Consider the following 9,719-nt stretch of genomic DNA (forward strand, 5'->3'; position numbering starts at 1 on the left):
TGCATGATACAAGCCGTGCAAAACCGACATCGAAAAAGGAGCACTGCGTTTATGGCCTCGACTTTACTCGAAGCGGCCTAATCTGAGATATTGCATAGGTACTACACGACACAGATCATTAGTGGCACGAGCTGTAACCAAAACGGCGAGTAAATGAGAAGTTAGGCACTCACCTCCAAGATGCAGACCAGATAAAAAAAGCAACGCCAGCCGGGTCCCGTTCCGTGTGTGTGTCCTGGCCTTGAGGAGGGGAGTCGGGCTAGTGACAAGAGTAGTGACAGCCGACGGATGAGTGACGATGGCGGTGTGCCTGCCGCGGTCGAATCGTTCCTCGTTCCGCGATGACCACCTAAACCGCCATTTGGGAACAAATACAGTTTCGTAGAATAAAATCGGTGCAGAACACGTCGTGGCGATGGATGCAATGATGGTATGTGACGGCCACATTAGTATAAATTTCTGGAGGCCATCCACATTGCAAATGATTACTTTCGTCTAAATTTTGTTGATGGAGGAGACACTTGTTTTTTGCACTATTCAGTGAAACAATATTGGCAAACATGTTCTGTAGCCATAATATCCGCGAAGTGGTGAAGTCTGTGATTCTTAAACGTGTGATGCATCCTTGATGTTGGCGAAGGGAGGAAGTGTGTTTATTTCCTGGACACTATGTCCGCTTTTTTGTCCGTAAATAGGCGCAACTTTTTGCAGTGCATCCTATATAAAATGTAAAATAATGATCCCAATATAATAAGGCTTCTGGTCTCAATTTACCATACCATGCAGCATTCAAACATATATTATCTTTTATTTGAAGCAGGATCACAAATCCACAATCTGTTAAGCAGCGTAAAATTTTAGTGAACTGTGTGTTCTAATAAAGTGCACAGACGCCATAAAATGCACAAACCACCCAATGTAGCTTTCTTAACACTTCATCGACAGCTTGTGATAGTTCAGTACACCTGCCACACAGCAAATCTGATGTCATTTACAATGAATGTCATTCGTTTGTGACGTCATTTGTCTGCTGTCACACTGGGAACATAATATTACTGAATGAAAACAACATTTTCTGTCGAATGAATTCCCGAAACACATTTGCATTCGACTTTGCGCCAAACGAGGGGTATCAAAGCCGGGGACGTTAAGGGAGATGACAAATAACCTATGTGCACACAACTTTTATTGCTATTCTTTACTAAATCAACTCAGTTTGGTTTGCTGCCATAACGCACGCAAAAGTCTCCGAAGAAGAAAGCTACTCTCAACTACAACGGCTGGACGCCGGCCATTTTTATTTCCGCTCCGTTGCCGTTCTTGCCTGTATCGCGGATGCTGATCGTCCGATTGCACGTGTCGTGGTGACCAAGAGGTGACTACACGAAATTGCTGCCGCTGGGCCGAAAAGTCAGCCATGCGCCCCCCTTCAGTTTACTGCAGGGTACTCGTACCTGGTGATATTGGTTTTCGAGGGTGTCGTACAGCTGTGGCAAATTGTGTCAAACGGCCGCGTTTATAATTTTGGAACACATTTTCACCCATAAAAAATGATTATTTTGTAGATACACATATGTTACGTGCTAGCATTAGCATATTTTTATTTCAACCGAAATGCTCAGCTCAGGAGGGCAAAGGCCCTGATCATCATTTCCAAATGACATTCGTTTTCGTCGTGTGACAGCTAGCACGTAAAATGACACTAGGCCTGTCCAATGTCGTTTGTTATAAATGACATTAGATTTGCCTAGTGACAGGGGTATTTATCTTTCTCCTAAACATTTCTTTAGCATATCATGTTTTCAGCAAGCACGAACTCCCCTGTAAATTGTTTTTTGAGGTCAGTCTTACCTTGGAGGTAGCATTAAGCTTACTATACGACTTTGTAAGCCATCTACTTCAATTTTTATTCTTTGTTTGTTTCCATTTTTAGTTATCTTGTACACACTGTCGGTCCTTTGAGGGGGTAAATTTAGACCGATGTAGGAATAAGGGAAAGAACATTCGAACACATCTTAAAAATTACTCTGTGCAGAACCTTACTGTTGCATGTGACAGCACTCTGCACTGCAAACGGCAAAGTGATTGTGGGAATACATGGCTAGTTAATAAAAGCAAGCAAATTTTACAATTACACTGTTATTTGATCACAAACAAGGTAAAAGGTATGAGCAGAATAATAATAGCACTGTGATAATGCATGTGAAATACTGACATGCGTAGCATCAGAATGTCCTCGCGTATGACACGGACCAAAACTTACAGCTAGGTAAAACAAACAAAAAAGAACTACTGTAAATCAAAGATGCATCAAAAGTTCACAATGGCCGAAAACCTATAATTGCGAACAATCAAGTGCACTCAAGAGAAACGAACTAGTCTCGCATTCGATTATCTCAGTGGGCAGATTGTTTCAAATAAGGGCACTGCCACAGTTGAAAATCTTGTGCCGATATTCGCTATAGCCTTTATTGGACGCAAGGCCCAGATTCACCGCTTCTGTAGGGGTGGAGAGCACTGTTTCTGATATGCTCCTAGCTCTATTTCTTATCTACTCCGACTATCTTCGTCCATCATCCTAACTATGAATTTCGGTAAGCTTGCGACTGAAACTTCGAAAAGTCTAAGCAGGATCTGCATATATTATTATCGACTTTTTTTCTTGCCTTTGAAACGAAAATACAAACTGGCACTTGTCTAGCATGAGGACCTTACAACTGGTGGAATTTATTCCGCACTTACTGATGCAAGTGATCCTAATCAATTTCCGACACAATCTGTAGCAGCTAACACAATTCAGCCTCTCTTTTTTTGTAGCATTAGCAAGTCAAGCATTTTCAAACACACATTTCACTATACGTAGAAGTAGCTCACCATGCTTAACAAAATAAGTATATGCACGTAGACAAAGAGAAAGAAGAACACCAATACATTGTGGGTGAATTCATCGAACACTCGAAGCACATGCACACAAGTATTGAACCCCGGACCAGGACGAGGCTTTCGTTCTGTGAAAGTCGGATGGATTCACTTGTGGCTTCATTCTAGAAACGGATGGTTGTTTTATTTCTCTTTCTTAACCCTTCCGCCACCGTGCGGGTTTCCGCAGAACTCATTTGCAATCTGCATGTACACTTGTATATGATGTCCCAAAAAGTGGAATCAACACACAGCTTCTTGGTTTCCTGCTGACAGCCCTATATGTCTTTATATTCATAACAGCATGCTTCAAGACATTTCCTTGTGATCAACGTTTCTTTAGCTAATCAGTACGGCTTTCCCTGATGCTTCCAAAATTCGTAAGTTTTTCTTGCATATTACGTTTACAATAAGAAAGAAGTAGCCATGTGATGACGCCTGTGCTTTAAATAAAACCTAAGCTTCTAGGTTACGTGGAAAAGTACGGGCTGTTGCACTTTTTGTACAAACTCATTAGGCCTCTGATTCTTTCGTACTTATTGACCAATTGGTATAATGCCAATTCTAACGATATGCAACATCAAATTTGCTATAATGTAAAACTAGGCTCTGCATTTTATTTATATAAATAGCCAGGCTTTTCTTTTTTAACTTGCACTCATGCCAATGAAGCCGAACCGATAATAAAGCGTAAAATTTTACTGCGCTATAACAGCCAAATCTGCACATAACTACTATGGCTGGCATTGTTTATATATCTGGTCCATAGTACGATAAATAAAACTTGAGTGACCTGCATAAATCTGGAAGAAGTCAGAAGAAATAGGAAACAAAAATTTTCTAAAGCTTCTGAACTCATGCGACATGTTAAACTACCTATGCATACTTATTTCTGTAGTTAATGCATTCAGTCTTCACATAGCACAAGGGCTCTCACAAAAACTTGTATTTCTGCACTTGCTTGTCTCCCTTCTTTCTTAGTGTCTTGCCCCAACATGTAGTTTGACCAAACTTAACCCATGCCAACTAGCCAAATTATCTACGCTGCTCACTCATAATAAATAGCACCTTCGTGGGCTTTGTGGCACTGCCCGGCACACTATGCTAAATATTGTGCTCTTGAGATGGTGCAAAATATCCTTTTGCAAATTGTTTTAAAACTACTTATGCATGGTTTTGGCAAGCCCTGCCTATCTGTGCTCATGTTGTAAGGGTGTTATGTTGTCTGTGCTCATGTTGTAAAGAAAACCCAGGGCCTAATAATGATTTACCGAAGAAGATCATAAATACTGTCATGAAAAAATACGGCTTTACAATCTGAACATCAAATTGGAATGCAGAGCGTTCAAACACGCCTGCCTCTCATCAAGAATGCACTTGTATCACTTATTGACTATAAAGAAAATAGTGAAAAGTGTGAGGCGATAGGGAATGCCGTTTAAAAACGAGATGTCAGAATTAAACAGTGAAATGGACGACCTGCAAATCAGAAGGCATACGTAATTGTGATGCATTGTAGTCCAGGAAATTTCTATCCCACCAACGATAGGTTGAACTATTTGTTGGAAACAAAAGTAATAACCCTGCAACGTGTCCATCCGTGGCCAAAGATGAACTAGTTTGGGCCGACCCGCCACACTGCAGATTGATGATTTCGAGAAATAAAAATACAGTTCTGCCCAACGACTCAAAGGCATAAACATGTCAGTATCAGAGGATTTTTGATCCACAGTTCATGAATTGTACAAGATATTGTGGTAGTCATCAGAACATAAACCAAGATGGCTGCAATAAGGTAGACCGCCATGTTTATCAGTGGGTATACGGTGCTTTGCTGCTGACCCGCAGTGCGTGGGTTTTCTGCGGCAGTCACATTGAAGTGGAGGAGAAATGGTAGAGACACATATGCTGTGCGATGTGAGTGCAGCTTAAACAACATCAGATGGTTGAAATATTTGGGACCCTACACTACGGCTCCCTCATAAACATATCGTAGTTTGGAACATGGGAACCTGGATTATTATTATTATTATTATTATTATTATTATTATTATTATTATTATTATTATTATTATTATTATTATTATTATTATTATTATTATTATTATTATTATTATGACTATTATTGATGTTGGTGTTGTTGTTGTTGTTGTTGCTTAGACCTCCTGCATAAACCAGCCGGTCTACGCCGAACAACAGCATTTCGATTAAAAGCTTCGGGGCACCATGCCCCAACGTTTCGGGAATTCTCGTTGCTTGCGTCATTTCACCCCAAAAGGTCACGTGTTTGGCCGGCACGGCTGGCTTCAAAACGGCTTGGCTTGCCAGGGCTGGCTTGGTGACATAATGCTCCCTACTTTCTTTTGATATCCTCCATGGCTGCAGGGGTCGACAGTATGTATTTGTCAGCTATTTGAAAAATAGACCATCTGGCCTTAACTGGGTCGTATTCGAGTGCACATATGCGAGTCACACCCACACTACGCCACGCGATGAGTGCAGGTGTGACATGTTCGCGATGCATCGCTTTCCGACGTCGCCTGAATTGCGGAAGCAATCGGTGTCGTCCGTAAATCAAAAGAACCTGCACGTGTCGTCGCCATCCCGCTTCTGTTCACGGCACTTCATTGGCGGCAAGAAAACCAATGACAAGAACGTTCCTGGGCTGCATCTTGTATACCAACAAAAGGTGCAGACGGAGTCGAACTCATCTAGAACACCCAGCCGCTGGCCTTTGTTCCGCTTTAACTCTCTCTTTCTCTTTCAACCCCCTATTCCCCAACCCCAGTGTAGGGTAGCATACCGGATACTAGCATCTGGTTAACCTGCCTTCCTTTTTTCTCGTTTCTCTTCAGCAAAGTTTTGCAAATGCTGATGCTATAATAATACGCAGCATACTTATACCACATACACTCCTTTGCTATAATTCAAGCATGAGCGAAAGCTTGTAGTTCATGTGAAGTAGCAGCTGCGGACAACATTGCCCTCAGCCACGCATCCCACTGCTTTATAGACGAGTGGGATCACATCTGTTCGCAAATCGCTGAAGGTACTGCGCTTGCTGCTACTAGCAGGGGGTGGAAACTCGCTATGTATTCGCTCTCATAGAGTTCTCTAAAATTAACTAGAGGAGACTTTGGCGCTGCGATCTCTCAGTGACCAGGGGAATGACGGGTAGTGCACGCATTTGCCCAGTCATCGTACTTCCAAATGGCTAAATCTTCAGAACTTCACCCAATTCCAAATGGTATGTCTAAAAGAATCGAGTGCTGAAGCACCACCGTTGATCATTTGCTGATTTTTTTTTTTCGTGAGATAACAGCTCCAAGCAACAGGAGCACACACGGAGCAAGAAGCAGGCCACAAGTACGAAGATTAGACGAATACGTGTACTACCCATCATTTCGGTGCTCGCTAAATCGCCGTGTGTTGCAGTTCCCGTAGACAATAGCACAAAAGTTCCTCCTGAACTACGGAGGAAGGTAAGGTGGGAGAGGGCATGCCCAGCCGGCGCGCTGCGTGACAAGTGTGGCGGAAATGACATCATGGCGCCCATATTCACTGGGCACAATGGCGGTGTTGCTGTGGTTACGTGTTGCGCAGTGGAGCTGGTAAAGCAGTGAGCGGCCGCGGCTGGCGGCGGCATGTGTGCCTCCCCAGGTCTCGTGCTGAGCTGTGGCGGACAGTATCCGTGCTCTGCGCCACGTTATGGGTTACGCAGTGTTCTCCTAGCAGTTACTGTACTCTTAGCAACGTTTACAAATCCCTTTGTCAGTCACGGAGTTTCAACACTGCGTAGAACGAGTGCATATCCATGTGTCGTGCGGCGGATGACGTGGATGAAGCAGTTAGTGTTCAGCGAAATTGCGTTCGGAATCATGACGAAGCTGAACGACGAACGCCTTGCAGGTCAGTGACGGTTGAGCAGTATTCCTGCTTGTGACAACAGACGACGCTGTTGTGTGTGTGTGTGTGTGTGTGTGTGTGTGTGTGTGTGTGTGTGTGTGTGTGTGTGTGTGTGTGTGTGTGTGTGTGTGTGTGTGTGTGTGTGTGTGTGTGTGTGTGTGTGTGTGTGTGTGTGTGTGTGTGTGTGTGTGTGTGTGTGTGTGTGTGTGTGTGTGTGTGTGTGTGTGTGTGTGTGTGTGTGTGTGTGTGTGTGTGTGTGTGTGTGTGTTTCTAAAGCAAGTCTCGGCGACCGATATTTCTTTGAGAAGAGTACAGAAGTTGTGCAGCGTTATGCGACAAAGAAGTTGAAATCGGTGAAAACAAGTTCTTAATGAGGCTATTTTCATTTTTTTTCTACCTACGCTGCTGACAAACAATAGTAAAACTTCTGGAATCGTTGTTCGGGCCGCCCAATCACCTAACTAAAATTATAAACTAATGTCACCATCAGAGGTTGCCAGAGAATTGAACATAATCTTTGGATCTCTTTTCACTGAAAAGGATTCTGTTTCTGCTAAATTAAAGTTTGAGTTCATTAACGCCACAATAAAAGGTATTGTGATCATTCCAGAAGGAATCGAATCGGCTGCTGAACGTCTTGCAAAGAACTCATCCTTTGGAACAGCTGGCATAAGTCCAATGTTAACTAAAATTACTAGGCGAGTCATATCTCCTCTTTTCCTAGCTTTATTCCAGCAATCAGTTGACACTGACTGTGTGCCTGACACCTGGAAAATTGCACGCGGGACCCCAATACTTAACTCCGCTGATACATGGCTGCCTTAAAAATACAGGATAATTTCACTCACCAGCATACCCTGAAAACTTCTAGAACACATCATGTTATCAGATAATGAGGTACTTATTCAAGCATAATTTATTCCTAACCAACAAGGTTACCAGCACCGGCGTACATTCAAAACACAATTATTCAATTTATACTCACTCACCTGTATCATGCCATTCATGCGTCTACAATAATAACGCCGTATTTATTGACTCTGCCGAAGCCCTTTACGAAGTCCCCACACTCGTCTATTATTGGTTCTAGACTACGTTAACATTAAATGAAATGTTACCACCAGGATAAATAACTTTTTCTGTGGTCATTACCGATTCGTGTCTTTAAATGATCCCTCATATACATTGATTCAAGCTATATCAGGAATACCCTAAGGCCCTGTACTTGGTACAAAACTGTTTCTCAATTATAATCGCGACATTACCACCTTCCATCTACGTCCTTCACATAACACCGATTCCCATGGCACGTGGTATCGCTGAATAAATATATATATATATATATATACGCTGCCATCATATTTCAACTTTTACATTCACAAACGAAAAATGAGGATAAAAGATAGCGTCACGACCAAACTTTGTGCTTACATATGACTTTCAGAAAGCTGTGGGGCCTTTTGAAAGCCTGTATAAAAAAATAAAAGAAAAGAGCATTCCAATAATAAATTACCTGGCCCTTCTATGAAATTTTCTAACTCACTCTTCACTCATTCCAGGAGTGCGAAGGGGCAGCAATAGCATAGTCGAAATTACTAAGTACGGTAGGTATGGTATGAAAAAATGGGAAATCGTTAACTCGTATCTTAACCGCAGCAATCAGAGTGCTATATCGAGAATTGTTCATAAGAACATGATATATTGTATTTCCCTGAATGCTGGTAATGCCCTTTGTTATGCCCTCGTTAGTACTGCCTCAACCTTCACATCACGCTTCCCCGCCGTAGTGGTCTAGTCGCTAAGGTACTCGGCTGCTGACCCGCAGGTCGCGGGATCCAATCACGGCTGCGGCGGCTGCACTTCCGATGGAGGCGGAAATACTGTAGGTCCGTGTGCTCAGATTTCGGCACAGGTTAAAGAATCCCAGGTGGTCAAAATTCCCCAACCCCTCCACTAAGGCGTCTCACATAATCATATGGTGGTTTTGGGACGTTCAACCCCACATATCAATCAATTAATTCACATCGCGATGTCAATTATCTTTGAAATTAAGCACATACCATATTAGTTTTTACCTTTTGAGACTACTCGATATGAAGAAATTTTGATAAAAAATGCCGTCAAGACCCCTTGTGCTGGCCTTCGTAATACTAAACATCACCATAATAAAATGACTGCAGAACATATTGGTCACGATGCACCATCAACCTCGTTTTCAAAGCAGCTGTTATTCCCTGCTACTTAAAACGTTGTCGGGTCATACCCCTTTTTTAAGACGATAATGCACGCTATCGTAGTTATATACCTGTTTGCGATAGCCCATTTTAATAAAATTACAGAAAAATAATCGACCAGAACAGGAGGAGGATTAAACTTTATTTAAAACCAGCAGTTTTGTTGGCTGGGCCTTCCGCATGGCAACAACGAGGTCTTGCCTCTTCGTCGCCTCGCTGGACAGCACTTGCTCTTTTTATACTTTTCAAATAACTTTACAAAGGCGATCTATCAAGGTGATATTCATAGGCCTTCTTACGGCCATGGACACAATCACTCTCCCAACTCGCATGTGTTTAGAAAGTGTTCCAGGATTTCGTGTTCTTCAGCCTCGATTTTAGGAGTACGTTGGGCCTTTCTATTGTGTTTAGCAAGAGTTAACGATTTAGAGTACGAGGTACTCTACTATGGGAGAGCATAGAGCCGTCCCAAGGGTATCGGGGGGGGGGGGGGGTTGAAAGAGGGGGTTACGATTTAGAGCACAGGGTACTCTACTATGGGAGAGCGTAAAGCCGTCCCGTGGGGGGCATAAACCATGTGAAAGTCTTTTATGTATTAGACGCCCTAGCAGTTGCCAAAGAACTGACTGGGGAAGCCGACTAATAAAATGCGGCCCTCAA

The sequence above is a fragment of the Rhipicephalus microplus genome, chromosome X (genome assembly GCF_043290135.1).
Source record: "Rhipicephalus microplus isolate Deutch F79 chromosome X, USDA_Rmic, whole genome shotgun sequence".
Lineage (NCBI taxonomy): Eukaryota > Metazoa > Arthropoda > Arachnida > Ixodida > Ixodidae > Rhipicephalus > Rhipicephalus microplus.